Source organism: Arvicola amphibius, chromosome 2 (assembly GCF_903992535.2).
Source record: "Arvicola amphibius chromosome 2, mArvAmp1.2, whole genome shotgun sequence".
NCBI lineage: Eukaryota > Metazoa > Chordata > Mammalia > Rodentia > Cricetidae > Arvicola > Arvicola amphibius.
The window spans coordinates 109265154-109285949 of NC_052048.2; positions in this window are offsets into that span (position 1 = coordinate 109265154).

Here is a 20796-nt window from a genome sequence, read left to right on the forward strand (position 1 = left end):
GAAAAGTATGTAACCAGCTTGAAGAGGTAAAAATAGATATGGCAAAATTAGAGAAGCAATGCTGAACTGTGTAGTCACGCTGCAATGTTTCCTTAGAACTGCTCCCTCCGCTTATATGCCTTTAATGATGATTTTGCTTTTGGCATTAAGAGAGTACTTGTAAAGATGGCAGAATTAAAACATATGGGATGATAATGTTGATGCAAATAAGTCGGAACTTAGATCTAGATATCAGGACTCTAAATTTAATCCTAATAGGCTGTCCCAGAAAGAAATGTTTCAAGCACAGATTAAGGCAAGATAGTTCGAGAAAAATTGGATGTCTTTTTGATGTAGATAATGTTAAAACTGTTCTGATATTTTTTATTGAAAAGGTGCACCTCAATGTTTTTTTTTCTTTTTTTTTCTTTTCTAATTTTTTTAAATTTTTTTTCCCATTTTTTTATTCAAGATTTCCATCTCCTCCCCTTCTCCTCCCCCTTCCCTCCCCTCCCTTCCATCCATACCCCAACTCCTCCCCTCTCCAAAGACAAAGAGCCATCAGGGTTCCCTTCACTATGTTTGGTCCAAGGTCCTACCAGCTCCCCCTAAGTCCAGGAAGGTGAGCAACCAAACTGACAAGGCTCACAGTGAGCCCGTCCATGCTGTAGACTGAGCTCTCAAGGTCCTGATGAGGAGCAAAAGGAGGGAGATCATGAGCAAGGAAGCCAGGACCGCGAGGAGTGCTTTTACCCATTGAGACGGTGGGACAGATCTAACGGGAGACCACCAAGTCCAGTCGCAATGGGACTGATGGAACAGGCGACCAAACCGGACTCTCTGAATGTGGCTCATGGTGGAGGAGGACTGAGAAACCAAGGACAATGGCAATGAGCACCTCAATGTTTTTACACTCAAAAAATGTAGCTTTCTCTGTCAGCTCAGCTTTGTTAAGAGTCACCTACGTGACAATGGTTATAAATACATAAAGGGATTATAGAAAACAGCTGAGGTTTACAAATGTATGGATGGACTAGTGTACCAAAGAATATGCAGTTGCAAGGATAGACCTTAACGGTTTTAGAAATGTCAATGCCAGGTGAGGTACCAGCTATAGTGAAACAGAGTAGGCTGAGATAAAAAAGACAGGCTATGTATACGCTGTTGAAGATGGAGCCAAAGTTCATTATGATTATAGAATATTTTCTCAGGAGATATGACACAAGATATCTTGAGGTACTTAATTATTTATCATTGCAGTGTTTTTCATTGACTCGAATCACAGTAGGTTTGGTTATGTGTTAGTACGTGACTTAGGCAGGAGAAACTATAATTGCCTGAGAGTATTTCAATTCATTTAATATATATTCTAATTTTAGATACATACAAAACATATATTCATGTGTTTATATTCTTAAATGTATAGCACTTCTTACAGAGAGTTAGATAGAAAATCCATTTTATTCAATGTTTTAACAGGTCATGTATTCCTAACTATCATGTGGGAAACCTATACTTATTTATGTGTCTAGGTAGAAGTACCTTTATTGGGAAACTTGAAGGCAGAAATGACTGGTTGATATAATTTTGATTTCAACTTGGTTCCCCAAATTGTGTCAGGTTATTAGAGAATACATTCTATTTAACTTTATTTATGCTGGCCAATAAACTTCAAATGCTAGTTAACAAATACAGAGAAAACCAGAGAGATAAAGACAACATGTGGAAAACTTTAAAAGAAACACTTTCTGTTTTGGAGTTCATAATTCTATTTTATATCTAAATTAGATGAGGCACCATGAATTATTCTACACAGAATATTTACAGTCTCATTAAAGGAGTGACTTAGCTATAATTGGAACTAAACAAAAGAGAAATTGAAAAATGTCTCTAGAGGGAAAATGCCACTGAAAAGAGAGTTTAATATGTACATTAAAGAGGACCAGTTTTGAATTTATAAGGTATAGGAAATATAGAATACAATTTTATGTTTAATAATATTTGTCAAATCACTCAAAGCCTGGAAATTATTTTATTCATTCTTGTTTTAAAGTTTATTTTTCATTGTAATTGTACTACAGTCATATTTCTTTGTTTGATATTCCTACCTCATTATTTCAAGTAGAACAGATACAGACCTGTGCCAACATATCTAACAAACAAGATCTGTTTTTTGTTTTTACTTTGTTTTTTTTCTTACTTCCCCCTTTCAACAGTGAAAAGGAAAAAAGGAACATATTTGAATGTAAAAGTGTAAGGACATATTTCTCCTTGACTTTGGTTCATGAAAAGATGCACATAAGATATTGGCTCCTTTCCCAGAACTTAGTCTTGGAGATGCCACACAAGGAAGTGGGAAGGTGACAGTCCTCAAAATGTTAAAATATTGAGGAAATCTGAGGGAGTCAGGTGGCATCCTCCAGTCCCAACCCTTGCCCCCCACCAACTCCATATCCTCCCATCCTCACCCCTGCTACCTTCCCATTAAGAAGAGAGCCAGAGGCAGGCACAGATGTCGAATATATAAAGGACACTACTGATCAGATTTTATCATCCACTTATTTTGTGATGTGGTCATTGCCCACCTGTCAAACACAAAGAATAACCAACAAAATAGAGAGGAAAGGAATTAAAGATGCTTGAGCTATGTATTCAAGGATAAATATGAAGGTTAAATAAATTAATAAATCAGTACATTAGTTTCTGTTTTTAATTTTCTATGTCTTTGCTTGTCTAAACTTTAGAACAAATAGAAGTAAAACTTTGATAATTACTAAATTAGCTCATCTAAGATGCAAAATACAAAATTAACATGTAAGTTATTAGCACAGATAATAGTAATGGTAGCATCTGAAATAAAAATGAAAAAGGGAATGCAATGTTTAACAGTTGAAAATTCTATAACCAAAAGTGATGACTGTTTCTAAAATAAAAATATAAAACAGTGATGAAATAAATAGGAAACAAAATTATGGGATGATATCTGTTTTAACTCATCATAAGAATAACTATTGAGGATGTTCAAGATTCCTAAAGTAACCTAGAGATAAAAACAATTTCTATGAAAATATCAAATAACTAAAAAAAACCACAATTTGTGTGGAACAAAAAAATAAGTAGCTAATGCAATATTGACTAAATGTGAAATAGGGCATGCTATACTCTCTGATTTCAATATTTACTCTTAAACTACAAGGAATTGAACAACAGGAGATTAGTGTAAGTACAGACAGGGATCAATGATGAATGAGAGTGAGCCTATGTGTAAAAACATCTACAAGAAAATGATGTTCAATGAAGCTGCTAAGAACATGCTGTGGGAAAAGGACATTTTTTCAACAGTAGTAGGCAAACTAAATATCTATCTGTGGGAAAAAAAACTAGATCTCAACTCCCACACACTACTTTAATGATAAAGAGTTACACACAAAAACTTAAGCTATGAAATACCTAAAAGTAAGCATGGAAGTGCTTTAGAATACTGGATAGACAATTTTTAGAATGAAAATCCACAAGAAATAAAAAAAATAGCAAATGGAATTAAAATGAAAAAAGACAATGAGGCAATCCACAGAGGAGGGAAACAACTTATTTAATACTTCTCTAATAAATAATTTTATTTGCAAAATACATTATATACTCAGTAAGGGGTTAATACCCTCAATTCATGAAGACTCCAAACTCAGCAATAATAGGGTGAAAACAAGGAACTCAACTAACCAAATTTAAAATAAAACAACAAAGAATTCAAATGAAAATGAACAAAACAAAACAAAAACAATAAAACAAACCAAAAAACAAATAAGAAAAAACAGATCATAGGCAGAAGCAAACATTTGTTAAAAGAAATTATTAAAGCAGATTTCACATACAAATGTACACAAAAAACATTTCTAGAAGTGTGTAGGAGAAAAATTCTTACATGATTTAAAAACTACAAGAACACTGAGAGAGCCCTGTCTCGAAAGACCAAAAAAAAAAACCAAAAAACAAAAAACAAAAAAACTTAAAAAAAGAACACTGAGAAAAATGGTAGACTACACAATATTCAAATGAAGAAATTACATTTTATAAAAGTGCATTAATGAAGTATAAGTTTGAAAATAAATGAAATTAAATGACAAGACTCAGGGAGAGACTTTTCCATTATTTTTATACTTTATCAAAAAGGGTTTATGTAGAATCACTAATCTTACTTACAGATAATGTCCATTAGTTTAATGTTATTTAATACATATTGTAAGCTAACAATTAGATGGAAAATTTACTAAAATAATACAATACTACAAACAACACTTTGCAATTCAGAGAACCCAAATTTTATGGATTGTGTTTTTAGGTACTGATTCCCCTGTAGAATAACAGGAATGCATCTTTGAATGATTGGATCCATGAATATAAAGAAAAATATTCAAGGCGCTTGTGTAAAATTTGTAACATTTGCACACAACTGTTAGACATCCTTATATATACTATAAATTATATCTAAAACATTTATAATATCTAATGTGATAAATGACTATATTCATAGTTGTTATATTCTGTGACTCCAGGAATAATAAAAAATACATAAATTAGGACAGATGCAATTTTATTTTAAATTTTATTATTAATGAAACCTTCTTTTATACTTATAAACATAGAATATTTTGTTTAGGTACACATTACATAGAGTTTTGAATAAGTTAGGTGTATTTGACACTCCAAATGTGTCATTCCTTTTCAGTGAAAAATTGTTAGTTCAGTTCGTCTGGATTTGTTAAATAAATACTATAAAATAATGTGTGATTTCTGCCATATTGGGAAAATTATTGAAAAATACCAATTTAAGAACATTTTCAATTATGAGTTCGGTAAAACCACAGTTGCAGGAATATATATGCAACTGGTTAGATACTTTGTTTTTATGTGATGAATACACATTTTCATAAAAGCTTTAATGATTCTTCTCAAGTTTCAGATCATCTTATTGCATTCTATTCCAAGTTAAACAAAGTATTTTTTCCTGCATGGGTAAAATCATGTTCAAGTTCCTAATATTACACTGCTTAGCTTGGTATGTTTCTTTTGTTTTTTGTATTAGAATCCTTCTCATTTATCTGATAATCTTAACTCTTTTCTTGAAGTCTTCTTACTCAAAAATAAACTAAAAACTAAAAGTAAAGAAAAAAATATTCATCAATATTGTATCATTTATTATATATTAAAATGACTAGAGAGTCATGTCAGATCACTTGGGCTTTCTATCAAGACCCTCTCTATAAGAAGACTGGAACAGCAACCTATCAACAAAATTCAATATCCTTAATACTGCATTCACAACTGAGCTGTGTTCATTACTAGTAAAAAGTGTAAAAGCAGACTTTTAGTGATGTTTCTTGTCATCTTATATATTGTCCACAGTGAGAGAGTTAAACATCCCCTCTTCATTTAGAAGACATACTACTTCTGAAATCCCTACTCTACCCTAAGTAACAAACCACTATGAATTTACTATAAGAAAATAATTAAGGATTTTAATACCTTGAGCCTATGATATCTCTTAATTTATAAAAGTTATATGAGGTAAGCCTAAGCATATATAAAGAAGCACACAATTAGTTTGAAAACAGGTATGTTTTTTCTATTACATATATCCTAAGCTATATTCATAAGAGCGATCATGTCTCAAAAGTTGCAAAAAACATAATCTGTACTAAATTATTATGGATTGGATCTAGGTTCTGTCCCAGAGGATCAAGTATGGAAAGACTGGTTCTCCCAATGCTACAGTATTCATATATAGGTCTCTTGGAAAGTGGACTTTCCAAAAATGTTGATCATGAGGACTCTGATATTACCAATGCTACTGACAATAGGTATTAGACTTTAGAAAATGGGAGCCGGGCGGTGGTGGCGCATGCCTTTAATCCCAGCACTCGGGAGGCAGAGGCAGGCGGATCTCTGTGAGTTTGAGACCAGCCTGGTCTACAAGAGCTAGTTCCAGGACAGGCTCCAAAGCCACAAAGAAACCCTGTCTCGAAAAACCAAAAAAGAAAGAAAATGGGATCCTGAGGGAGGAAGGAGGTGCTGTTAAGCCCTGGTAAAGAATATTTTGTCTCAATTAACTTCTACTTGGTTCCAATAGGTGAGTAAGTGTAACTTCCAAGCCTGTCATGCTTCTCTGTCTCTTTACACTCTGAGAAACAATGAAGCCTCATGACCATAGTTTAATAGTTTTCAAGCATAAAGCCTAATAAATATTCTTGTAAGACTTTTAAGTTGAGAAATTGTCAGTGTAAATTAAAGCTGACTAAAACAAATTAAATGCCCCTAAAAACTAAAGGTAAAGTACAATCTAAAATGAAATATCTGACATGCAAGAAAGTGGAAAATTCCTACACACAGTATATGATATGTGGAACAATATCATTATTAAATGAATATTTATCTAGAATGTGATGTGCATTGCAATTGTGTTGTCCATTAAAGAGTGAATATGGAAGGATACTTCCATTTTAGATAAGCCCATATGATTTTATGATTAATAATTAGACTCAAAGTAAGGTATTTTAATGATAGTCATTGTTATTTTAATATTTCCACAGCAGACTTAGTTATTGAGATGACCATTGTTTCAAATAGCTTTATTCAAAAGAAACTTAAACTTAGTCTTATAAGTAGAGCCATTTTCTACATTGGAACAATGAATCACCTAACCCCAAGCTGCTATTCTCTTAAAAAAAGAAACAACAGCAAAAACAACAACAACAAAAATCGTACATGTCACATAAATGGCATTTTTTATTAAATCACATTTCAAATAAATGGTTCCAGATTATTATTTCTTTTCTTTCTTATTTTCATTTTTATTTTTAAAACAATTTGATTATTCTTATCAATCTCAGTTCCCTCACCCTTCCATTCTCCTATTTCTTGCACCTTCTCCTGACCTGCCCCCTATCCAGTCCTCAGAGAGGATGAGACCTCAATAAAGTCTGTCATATCACTTGACACCTCGCAGCTGCATCTAAGCTGAGCAAGGCAACCCTCCTTAGGGAATGGGTTCCAAAGAGCCATTTTCTGCACAAGGGATAAATACTGGTTCCACTGTTAGTGATTCCACCAACTGCTCATGACACACAACTGTCACTATCATTCAGAGGGCCTAGTTTGGGCTTATTGTGGTTCCCCAGCTGTTAGCCCCATGTCAGTGAACTCCCACTAGCTTGAGTAAGCTGTTTTTGTGGATGTCTCCACCATCCCTTTGCTCAAAATATTGCTCCTCCCTCTCTATGACTGGACATCAGGAGTTTGGCGAGTGCTTAGTATTGGATCTCTAGATCTGCTTCCATCAGTTACTGGTTTAAGGTTCTGTGATAACAATCAGGGTAGTCATCAATCTGATTAGAGGGAAAGCACAGTTTAGGTATCCTCTCCACTACTGCTTAGATTCTTAGCAGGATTCATTCTTTTGGTTTCCTGGGAGTTTCCCTAACTTCTGGTTTCTTATTAACCACACAATGTCCCTCTTTCAAGGTATCTCTTCCTTGCTCTCCCTCTCTGTTCTTTACCCAACTCAGCCTTCTTGATCCCACATGTTATCCTCCTTCTTCCCTTTTCCCTCTGACTCATGTTGCCAAATTACTAAGGAGATCTTATCTAATTTTTAAGAAAAGATTCCTGGTCTGAAATGGTCTGAAAGTCTCTGTGTGCCTTACTTTCCTTTAAAAGATTTATAACCATTTTGAAAGACTGAAAAAAAAAACAGATATCCACATTGTCTCAAATATTTCCTGAGGGTTAGAAGAGTGTCATCCCTTTGTATCATAGTTTTATTTATGTTAAAGTTTCTTTTGGTCCATATATATGTTATATTCTTAATTTGCTTTAGACTATGTTTGTTTTCAACCATTTAGAAGATTGTACATCTACACGTGATGACTGCATTTGTTTTTAGTCAATATGTATATCACATAAAACTGTTAGTTTTTAAAATATATTTTAGCAAAAATTAAGAGAACAAATGAACTTGAAGATTTTTGTGCTTTGATTCTTAGTATAGAAAGCTGTCAAGAGTAATATGGTGTCCTAAAAGGAGAGGTATTTGTGTGGATTGAGATTAATGTCAAGATCAAGAAAACATTTAAGTGTGGGAAAGAGGAGATAAAAGTACAGAGAGCATAAACAACAACAAGCTAGGAATCACAAAAAATGTTTTAACCAAACACTTTCATACCTAAACTTAGTGCTCAAAACAGTTTCCTAGATGAGAAGAAGGACACACAAGAAACCCTGTGTGAAATTATGAGCCTGTGTGTCATTTCAAAATGATTTAAAATAGTGAATAGTCACCTACATTCTAAGGGAGCTTTACAGTCTTCAGAGAGTTAAATAAACTTTGACGTGAAATAATCAGCAACACTATTAAGGATTCTTTTCTGAAATCCTCAAGATGATGAAGATAGTTTATATCACTTGATAATTACATTAGTATAGTAATGCCATTAACAGCAGTTTTATAAAATGACTGCAAATTAGAACACTAATTATCTGAAAAGTACTAATTTTATGTTTCTGGTTTATTCATGTTTCTCTTTAGAAATGTTAGTGGTTATACTTGGAAAAAGTAATTTATAGGTGGGATGTGAAGAGATATTCCTAGGTATCTTTGGTGTTTTTCTATTACTGTGATAAAACAACATCTCCACAGCAACTTGGAGAGGAAAGTGTTCATTCCACCTTACACTTCCTTCCTACAGTTCATTGTTGAGGGAAGTAATGGAAGGAATGTAAGCAAGGAAGAACCTGGAAACAGAAATGGAAGAAGAAGCGTTGGAGGAATGGTCCTTTTGGTTTGCTCCTCGTGGTTATTTCAGCCTGTTTTTCTATAAAACTCAGTACTATCTGCCCAGCCAGCAGTGGCATGCCCCACAATGGGTTCCCACATCAGTCATTAATGAAGAAAATATCCAATTTCTCTCTTTCCAAATGTCTTTAGCTTGTGTCAAGTTGACATTTTTGTGTCCAAGTTTAGATCCCCAGAGAGACCATAGGAATCCAGTCAAGTCCAGAATGCAAAAGCAAGGTTTATTTTTGTGCACATACAGTCCAGTTAGCTAGGATCAGCCCCCAATGTGACCCAGCACAGTAGGGAGAGCTGCTGTTCCTCATTTGGGTTTGACATATATAGGCAAAAATTGCAAGCCAGGTTTACTCAGGGTCAATGGAGTTGGTTTTGCTAGATACAGGGAGTGGACTACTTCTGCACACCCTCTTCCCCCAGTGAGCAGCTAATTTTGCTTTTGTGCCTGCTCCCTACACTCCCTCAAGCAGTTATGTTTGCTTTTGTCTGGACCACAAAGCTAGGCGTCAATAGGTGGCTAACTGCTAGGAGCAGTTTGTAGTTTATACTTTTTCAGAGATTCCTGTTTTCAACTAACACTTGATGCTGCAAAGATCCTTGAACAAAATGTCTTAACCAGCTCTTGATCAAGCAAAGTTTCTTAAATTTTTCCATGTCTTTACAGACATAAAGCTAGCCAGCACACTAGGGTGGTATTTGAATGATTGTGTCTAAATATGTAAGCAACTTTTATCATTTAATGGCTTTGCTAAACCACATTGGTAAGGTATTGTAGACCCATTTTTTTTTTCTGTTTTGTATCTGTTGTAAATGTTGAATGGTGAAGTGATCTATAATTTTTAGTTTTCTAAACTAAATATTCAATTTTCTAAACAATGTATTCTTAGAATAAAATGCTAATGAATATAAAATTCCTTAAAATGCTATGTAGGATATTTTTCATGTGTTCTAAAGAAGCTAAAGAAGACTCAGTCAAACAACACAAAATGAGAGCATAAGCACGTAATAGATGTTGTAACTCAAAACTGTCCACCATGCATGTATATATGTACACAAATATGTCTGTCTCTATCTTCTGTTCAAACTTGTCCTGAAGTACCTTTCCAGTAACAATAGAATCTAAATAACAAGACTTCTTACTATTTTTCTTAGCATGTGCTATATATTTTAAGGAGGAAATAGAAATTTATATAAGTCATAGTAACTCTTAACTATGAAGTGTTTCTGAATAATCAGAATTGAAATATGTTCATAGTTTCTAAAACAAAAAGTAATTATTTGTCAATGTTTTACAACACAAAATTTAGAAAGGGCAATGTACCTAAATGTAAAAAAGCAAACAAACAATGAAAAACAAACAGAACACTGAAGAAAAACCACAGAGAATTAAATCAGAATTCAATCCTACAGTGTTGTCTTTGTGTACACTTTTAACATGAAAAAAAGTATTTAACTTAAAAGGAAGATGTGAAATCCATCTTCTATAAAGCAAGCTGATTAGTCAAGTTAAAAAATGTTTCTTAAAAAGTGACCTTAAGAAGATTAAAAACAGGCTCAACGAGGATTTATTTCAAGTTGACACTGACCAGCATACAAAGAGTAAGCTGAGTAATTGAGAAATAGAGAAACAACAATAAAATTTAAAGCAGTTTTATTCTCCAAGGACAGCAAATTTGCAAAACCATTTTCTTCCCTGTGTTACGATTGCATAGATTCCTTCATTGTTTCCCCATTACAAATGCACCTGACCAGCAATTTGTAAATGCTTACTCTCTGAACTCAAGCACTTCCTTCCATATCCTGAGGATTTGGAACTGGGTATGTGTTAGCTTTGCTTATACATTATTGCTATTTAAGAAAGAACATTTAAAAAGACAATTTAAGAAAGACTATATTCTTTCACCAAATCATTAACTTACCTATATAGTCATAGACTATGTGAAATTATAAAGTAAAATAGTATGTTTTCTTAAGTAATATTTCCATTTAAGATCATGATCCCCTAGTAATATATACAATTTTAAGTAAATACAGATCATTATAAAATTTAGGACAACGTGTAGGTTCTATATTTCAACTTTCATATACCATATCAATGCTGTAACATAAAAAATACTCAAATGTGAAATTAGTTACATTTATTTATAGTACATATGCCTTGCTTAATATTTATGTATCCTAAGCTCCCTTAAAGATACTATAGCTTAATAAATTAATTTATCATTGAAAATTGGTTTAGTACTTTCTTATTTCTTTTATTTATAGCCTGGGAAATTAAATTTCTAACTTGCAGTATCAGCTGTCAAAATATGGTTTATTTTCTTTGTCAAGACAGACTTTTTTTATAAATACATTTACACTAGCACAAAGATTTGACCATCCAATGAGTTCAATGTGTCTTCAAACTGTATTGACTGGACTAAATAGTTGTAACAGAGCCCTTCCCTCTGTGAACCTAAGTTATTTATTTCTTTTTCCTTTAATATGGAATACTTTCTGAAGTCTGCTCCAGAGACACACTCAATACAATCCAAGGAGAAAATTTAGAAGGTGATGGATGTCAGGGTTGTATTTCTTAATCGTTTTCTTCTTTTGATAAATATACTCAGGTGTACTCCTGGAGATCCTAAATTCTGCTTGCATAGGAACCTGTTTTAGCATCAATTGAATGGAATATAAATAAACACATTGGATATAATAAAATAGGTGCCACCTAATGACCAGGACCACAGAAACATTGGTTATCCCAAGTAGATATTTAATCTTTATTGAACTGTTTATTGATGTGGCTTGGATGGAGTGCTGATCACTGTATCAAGCCACAAGTATTTGTGGATGCCTTCTGTCCTTGCTAGCTGGAGGAACTGGGACTCTTAATCCAGTGCTCTGACATTTGTCTATAGTAGTGTGGTAGAAAATTTCATTTGGTTTATTAAATTAAAATTGATCTCTTTTTCTAATTAAGCATGACTTTACTTGGACTTCTTCTGACAAAAAGAAAATCCCTGAAGATGTATCTTCACTCTTTGAAGTGAGAACTGGGGCCTTGAACCTTAGGTTTGGTAGGAGACCACAGTCTATGAGAGTCGGAGTAGTTCCATTCTTACTTATTTGCTTCCATGGTACTCAGATTGACCACTCTGCTCACACAATTCATATCCTCATAGTTTAGACTAAGATAGGGTGCTTCCTTTATTTGTATTTTTATATATTTTAATTAAAATAACATTATACTATTTTCCTCCTTCCCTTTTCTCCCTTCAGATACTTCCATGTACTGCTCCCAAGGCATCCCATGTTTACCCCTGGTTTCAAATTGATAGTTTAGTTTGCTTTTACTATAATTGTTACCAAAATATATGGACCTATATGTATATTTGTGCATGGTTATTTATGAATAAATATATAAATACTACCTGAGTCAGTTGTTGTGCTTATGCAATATGGTTTCAGGATTGACTATTTTGTGTTAAATAACCAATAAGAGTTCTTTTCTATCAGGTTCAGTGTATCTGATTTTATGTTCAGGTCTTTGATACTGTTGGAATTGAGTTTTGTGCAGGGTGATAAATTTGGATCTGGATTATTCTCCAAGCATCTGTTAAGTTTGATCAGTAACATTTACTAAAGATGTTGTCTCTTTCCCAGTGTTTTTTCTGGCCTGTTTATCAAAGTTAAATTGTCCATACATGTGTGGATTTATGTCTGCATTTTCAGTTTGATTCCATTAATCTGTTTTGTTTTTTTTTTGTTTTTTTTTTTTTTTTTTTTTTTTTTTTTTTTTTTTTTGCCAGTACCATGCTGCTTTTATCATTGTAGTTTTGTAGTAAAACATGAAGTCCAAGATGATGATAACTCCACCAGTCCTTTTTCATTTAGGACTGTTTTAGGTATCCTGGGTTTTTTGTGTTTTTGTATGAAGATGAAAAAATTTCCCTTTAAGATCTATGAAGATCTTGTATTGAAAATTTGACAGGAATTGCACTGAAGCTCAGAATTGCTTTTAGTAGGATTGCCATTTTTACTAGATTAAATATATCAATCTGTGGGAGAACATGAGAGATGTTTCTCTCTTTAATGTCTTCTTCTATTTCTTTCATGGAATACTTGACAATTTTTATGATACGGGTCTTTTATTATCTAGGTTAGAAATACCACAAGATTTTTCAAATTATTTGAGGGTATTATAAAAGATGTTGTTTCACTGATTTTTTATAAGTATATTTCTATACAGCTACTTTGATGAACATGTTTCTCAAATGAAGGAGGTTCGTGGTTGGTGTCCAATACTCTTTATTGACCACCATTTGCCAGTGGAACCACTGACTTTCCCTTCTTCTATGACAACGAGTCAGACTAAGAAGCATCTTCTGTCCAGTCTGCCTTCATTTTTTCTTTCTCCAGTAAATTCTTCTGAGGGGTTTTAAGTTTTTGGATCCCTGAAAGATATCTTTAAGAAACATCTGATTTGTACTATTTTCTGCTTGCACTCTGCCAGATGTAACAATTATCAAGTCAACCTCTCCAACACATGTTCCCCTTTCTCACTTTCCTGCTAAACCACAGGCCATTTAAAAGGATATGATGCAGAACTTTACTCAAAAGGAAGATGTCAATGTATCCAATCAAAAACAATTTGGGAAGGAAAGTATTTATGTCATTTTACATGGGATGAAATCATCATCATGGGAATATGGTGCAGTAGATCAAGGCAAAAACCTGGAGGGAGGGACATTACTTTCTGTTTGCTCTTTTGTTTAATTTGCTTTCTTTTTTTTTTATGGTTTATTTTTTTATATTTAAAAATTTCCATCTCCTCCCCTCCTCCTCCCCCTTCCCTCCCCTCCTCCTTCCCCTTTCCTCCCCTCCTTTTCCCCCTTCCCTCCCCTCCCCTCCACCCATACCTCCCCTCCCTCCCTCTCAAGGCCAAGGAGCCATCAGGGTTCCCTACTCTATGCTAAGACCAAGGTCCTCCCAACTCCCCCCAGGTCCAGGAAGGTGATCGACCAAGCTGAGAAGGCTCCCACAGAGCCCGTCCATGCAGAAGAATCAGAGCCCAGCGCCATTGTCCTTTGCTTTTCACTCAGCCCCCACTGTTGGCCACATTCATAGAGACCGGTTTGGTCGCATGATCCATCAGTCCCATTCCAACTGGAGTTGGTGATCTCCCATTAGTTCTGTCCCACTGTCTCCATGAGTGAACGCACCCCTCACTTTCCTGACTTTCTTTCTCATGTTCTTTCTCCTTCTGCTCCTCATCAGGACCTTGGGAGCTCAGACCGGTGCTCCAATGTGGGGCTCTGTCATTTTCTTCATCTATCGCCAGGTGGAGGTTCTATGGTGATATGCAAGAAATTCATCAGTATGGCTATAGGAACTGGCCTTTTCAGGCTCCCTCTCCTCAGCTGCCCAAGGAACTAACTGGGGGCGTCTTGTCTCCCTGGAAACCTGGGAACCCCTCTAGGGTCCAGTCTCTTGACAACCCTCAGGTGGCTCCCTAAATTAAGATATATGCTTCCCTGCTCCCATATCCACCCTTCCTGTATCCCAAGCATCCCATTCTTCCGAGTTGGACTGCATAACATGGGTGCCACTGCCCGAAATGGTCTGAAAAGAGATACACCAATCATTACTAAATTAAGAATATGAATCCTAAGTATGCTCACAGGATAATTTGATGGACACAGTTCCTCAATTCGTTTTCCATCTTCCCCATCACCCTAAGTTGATCAAATTGACAGATACCAACACATGTAGGTCATGGTTAGTGCACCAATAGTGTTGGGTATCTTCTGCCACATGAATACAAATAGTCTGGCATCAGCTGAAAACAAATTTTGACTCTTAACAGTCTTGCATCATTTTTTTTTTTTTTTTTTTTTTTTTTTTTTTTCGAGACAGGGTTTCTCTGCAGCTTTAGAGCCTGTCCTGGAACTAGCTCTTGTAGACCAGGCTGGTCTCGAACTCACAGAGATCCGCCTGCCTCTGCCTCCTGAGTGCTGGGATTAAAGGCGTGCGCCACCACCGCCCGGCTCTTGCATCATTTTCTTAAACGACTCATTTACTACTATTACTGAAAACTCCAAGAGACCCAACCTTTATGTTGTATAGCTCTGCCAGCAACAGTATTAAGACATTCTCTGTGTACAGAAAAGAGTAGTGTTACCTGACTATCTAAGCATTATTTTCTAGAAACAGGAGGGGTACTTATGAGTTTCAGAAAGAAAACACTAGAACACCAGAGACTTCTGATTGCTTGCATTCTCTGAAGCAAAAACTCAAGAAAATTAATACTGACGTAGTAGCTTCTGTTTTGTGTCAGGACAGAAGGAATGATGAAGAGAAGAATTCCCAGTACATTGGAGTCAGCTCTCTGTCAAAACCTAGCATAGTTTCCCCATGTCATTGACTCCTTTACTAATTGCACAGTTGTAAATCAACGGAGATTTCCCATCATACAAACATGTCCAACACATATTATTTTAAATCAAATGACTATTTTAGAAAGGGATCTTGCTGTATTCTATTTATTTTTTTCCGTGTTTCAAGCATGGTATTTTGCAAAGGAAAAAAATAGAAAATAGTTACAGATAATCAATTTTATCAGCATTTCATGGACATAAAAATATTCATAAGTAATATCAAATGGCAGCTATCATTCAAGTATTTTTATTTCATAACTTTTATATAAATATTTTTAAATAATCTATCTTCAACACATTTTCATATTTACATGTAAGTTGCTTTTTAATAGCATAAATTTAAATAGATGTCAAAAATGTATTTTCCAAGCCGAAGAATTCTAGAACTGCCTATTTTTGTTTGATACTTCATTAGTTCACATACAAAAATTCAAGTGGTGCTAGCCCCATCTCAGGGTAGAAAACTTTACAAACTTGCATTGCTAAGTATTTTAAGTATATTTAAGTTTCCAGATTATGTTCCTAAATGATAAATGGGAAAACCTGGCCTAATAAATATTGTGCTAATACACCCCAGAAGTTAAAGGTTGGTTGTCTGGTTTTGCTGTTTTCTTTTTAAATTGAGCTCTGTTCTTACAACCAAGTTTGAGTTCCTAATATATCATTATCAGCTTCTCATCTAATGTATTACTTGTTTCTGGTTTCCCATGAATGTGCATTTTCACTTCCCATTAACTCTTTACTTCATCATGAAGGTTTTGTTTAGTGCAATTTATTTTACATTTTTTATTTGCTGACATTTTTCTTCCTTTCTTTATATTCCATATGCATATTTCTTTCATTTTTGAACTTTAGTTTAATAATAAAGACTTTATATACTTTTCCCTAGCAAAATATAGCCATATATTTTGCACAAGTGCAGTTCTCAAACTTCCTGTAAATTACATTCTCTGATACTTGAGAATTTCTGAATTTTGTAGCTATTTTCAGATAGATTACAGTGTCACAATGCAGGAAAACATACAATAACATATGGATATAAGAAGAAACAGAGAACTTTACTAAAAGAAAATACACTTCCAAAAAGAGAACTGTACTAGACTAAGGAGAAAGGCTTTAAATGTTCAAATGTCTCCACTCCCACTATAGAAAGCAGGTTGGACTTTTAACTCACATTATATGGATTTTAGGGTCATTACTTAGTGTATGTTTCTTTTGCACATACTGTTTTCTACATGCAGATCTTCATATAATTACAAAACCACATCTTAAATATTTACCCAAATGTACACATTTTAGAATTGTAATGAGCCACAGATCACCTTCAAGCATTCAAATGCACTGAGCCTCTGCTTGTGTCTCTGGCAAGTTCAAGTTAACCTCAACTATGAAGTTTCGAGCTTTTTTTCTTTGGAAAGTGTTTTTCTTATATTCTATTTTGTTTGCCTTTCTACTTCTATCTCTACCCTGTCTTCTGCTTTATAACTGTTACTGCTTCTATAGATTTCAATTCTGACCTATGCTGATTATTTTCATTATTTATATGTCACACTAACAGCTAAATGAAAAATAGTGTATAGAGTTATAATGAATATGAAGAGAGAAAATAAAAAGATTGTCTAACTATGTACACACATTAATATTCAAAAAAAGGAAATACTTGAAAGGTGTTTTCAATTTCCTTTTCAGATTAAGAGGACAAATTAACCACAGAAGATTTCCTTCATCAATTCCTTTGTTCCTTATGTTTCCCAATATATCAAGGAAACTTGAGGACTTGAGTTTGAGTTCTTCACTTAGTTAAATGACTCAGACTTCCCCATTGGTATTAGATTTTCCCATTATTGTTGAAATTGGGAGAACTGATAGGGAATCCAGAGGGTATTCTAGATTGAAGGAGCAAAGTGTGTGAATATGATCTAAATACCTATTTTGTTTGTTTGAAATTCCAAATGTATTAGCAAAAATGTTGTATTAAAAAAGAAAAAAATAGTACACTGACACAAAATGAATAATAAATAAAAAAATGGCTATACTGAGTCAGAGTAGTTTGTCCTTAAATAAGAAAAATACATGACCAGAAAAATGAAGTGTATATTTGGAACTAATATGCTATTGGTTAATTACCACTATTAGGTATTACAAGTAGCAAGGGCAAATACTCTCAAATTAATAGCAAAATAACAAAGAGTAACTTGGTATTAGTTAAATAGATCTTTATAGCAATGTCTAAAATGACAAATATTGTTAATGTTAAGGAAGCTCTGCAATCTGGAAGATATTAAGTGGATATGATAAACCTGAAATTGTAATTAAACTTCCAGTTTACTAAATTTAAGAATTAAAGTAAGAATTTAATGAATTGAGATAGTATTTTAAAAGGTAACTTCAAATTAGGCCACAGAAGAAAATATTCTAGAAGAACAAAATAATGGAGAATGAAGTAACTCCTTTGTGAAAAATGATTCCTTAAAAGAGTCCCCAGAAAATATTGGAGAAAAAAAAATCCCTCAAAAAATAAAAAAGTGGGGAAGGGAAACAAAAATAAAATAGAAAAAGATACACAAAGGCATACCTAATCGATATTTACATATATGAAAATATAACTATAAATTTATTTAATTATTGAATTGTGAATGTCATAAAGACATTCATGAAGCAAGAATGGAAGGTGTAGATTAGTGCACATTTTAGGACTATAAGACATAGATAAACAGAATTTTCTAGAAATTTCAGTCTTTGGAAGGAAATTTTGATCTACAAATACCAATAATGTAATGAGTATCTACAACAAAATTAAATACATTTATTAAAGATAAGTCATTACTTAAAGAAATACTACTACTAATAATAAAATATTCTATATATTATAAAATATAAAAATAAAATTGCCAAATAATCCACTTAACTAACAAAACCTTCTTTAAGACCTTTCATAAAACTCAAAACCATTTCAATAAATATATGTAATGTATACTATAATTTAAAAAGTGAGTTCATGATATACAGAGTAATCATTGACAATAAAGTTAAGCTATATTACTATTTTGGCTGAACAAAGGAGATAGAAAAGAAATATTGAAATGATTAAAGTTACACTATGAGACACAATATGGGGAATAGGTATAACATTTATTGAAAAAATTATACCTTAGATTACAAAAATTAGAAATTTCAGACTTATAACAACATTTTATTTATAAAAAGAAATACCCATTTGAAATTAGGAACAAAGATTTCATAGAAAGCATGTGAAAACAGGCCAATAAAAATATTTTCTAAAATATAAAAAAAAGACCAATGAGACTGCTCAAAGTATAAAGGTCCTCACTGTCAAATTTGATATTCCAAGGTTAGTACACATAGTGAAGGTTCCATTGACCTATCCTCCAGTCTCCAGACATGCTCTATTGTGAACACATAAACAGATAAAATAAACTAACTAAATACATACATAATGAACATAAAAATAAAGAATGAGGAGAAATGAAACAAAAATATATAGCATATTTTTGAAAAGCTTGTGAAAGATAAAATAAACACTTTTTACTTTATATCAAAGAGCAAATGTGACAACACAAATATATTTGAAAGATCAGAAAAAGTGGAGTAAAGAGGCAGTGTTTGAATAAATAGTGTTCATAAATTTTCAAGGATGGAAAGTATCAAACTTAAAACTATGATATTCAAAGAACTGTAAGCATCTTACACACGGAGAACATAGCTATACCAATCAGAGTAAAGCTGAAAAAGAAAGGAAATAAGAAAAATTTAAAAGCTGCTTTGCCAATAAATGTTTCATTACTTTGCTAAATATAGTAATGCAATGGATTATGGATTTTTCATCGTAATTGGATAATTAGGATAAAATAATTTGCTATTCCTAATATGTTGAAAACACAGCAATAGATCACATGCAAGATTCTAAATATACAGAAGCACAATAAATATTTCATGTCAAATAACATCTGTTGCTAGTAGTGCTGTTTAAAACTGCTTTAACTGGGAAGAAGTGTACATGGTAAAATAGTCCAGGCTATGGAAGCAAAATTAATGAAGTTAAGTGAAAGAAGAATTTAAAGATAAATACATAATATAATGAGTAATAGTTATTTCTTAGTTTTACTGTATCTTGCAAAAATATAAGAGTTTTCAATTTTGAGATAAATAGTACAGTTTTCAGGTCATTGCTCATATTAAGTAGGCTGATGTAATAGATAGAACTCTAACCTGCTCTACTTTTCTGGAATGTGTAGTACTAGCCTGAGTGGGGCTTTGTTGAATTCTAGGATGTGCTTTTTATAAAATCTAGGATTCCTGTTTTTCTAATAATATTAAGACTTACTGTGTCATGAAGAATTGAGAATGTGATGGGGAATTATAGAATGTCATGGGCAGAAGTCAAATAGTGCTTCAAACATTTCAATAGCTGTAGTGATGAGCTGAGCAGGCCTGCTTTTCGTCCCGCCCAGCTCCTGGCTGCCTGGCTAGCTTATGCCCCAAAATAACAACATACAAACTGTATTCATTTAAACACTGCCTGGCCCATTAGTTTCAGCCTCTTATTAGCTAGCTCTCACATATCTTGCTTTAACCCATATCTAATAATCTATGTAGCACCACGAGGTGGTGGCTTACTATGAAGATTCTAGCAAATGTCCATCTTGGTCCAGAGCTTCATCGCATCTGCCCCAGAGAGGAGAAGGAGGGCAATTGTCTGAGCCATCTACCTCACTTCCTTCTTCCTGCTCTGTCTACTCCACCCACCTAAGGGCTGGCCTATTAAATGGACCAAGGCAGTTTCTTTATTAACAAATGAAATCAACACAAACAGAAGACTCTCACACATCAAATAGCTGATCAAATATTTTTCAAGGAAATAGATGACTATCAAGAGAAATTAATAGAATATAATGTTAATTGTGTCACAAAAGGATACTTTTAAATATATACTTGTTTAAAATTTGTGGAGTGGCCAATATTGTAAACTCCTATGTAATTAACTGACTGAATGAGAAATCTTTCAAAAAGGCAATTCTCAGTAGCCTAAGTGATGATTTCTGATTTAATAATCATCTCTACATGAATGAAGATACTATTACATATATACAATACTAACAAGATGTACTTAGATGCCTGCAGTCTCCTTTATTGAAATACAGCTAAGAGATAAAATCTGTAAGCGACTGTGATTATGTGTAACTCTTGCAAAACTATTTTCTGTCCCTCTTCATAAAGATTCCATTTAAGAATGAGGTCTCAACAAAGTAAATGTCTAATTCTTGTACTACAAATCTTCTTTCAAGTTTAAGTAAATGTTGATTTACATATATTCCCCACAGGAGCAATTATTTGGAAGTTGAAGAAAGAAATACCTTATAAAATTTTCTATTAATCTCAAGAGCGATGGTCTTCTTTAATTTAGTCTCTGGAACAGTTTAAATACAAAGAACAAAATCTGACACAAAAAATACTGAGACTGTGTACAAACGACTTGTAATGTAATTTCAATTATTTTTGCTAGAGGCATATACATTGAAGAAAGTAATT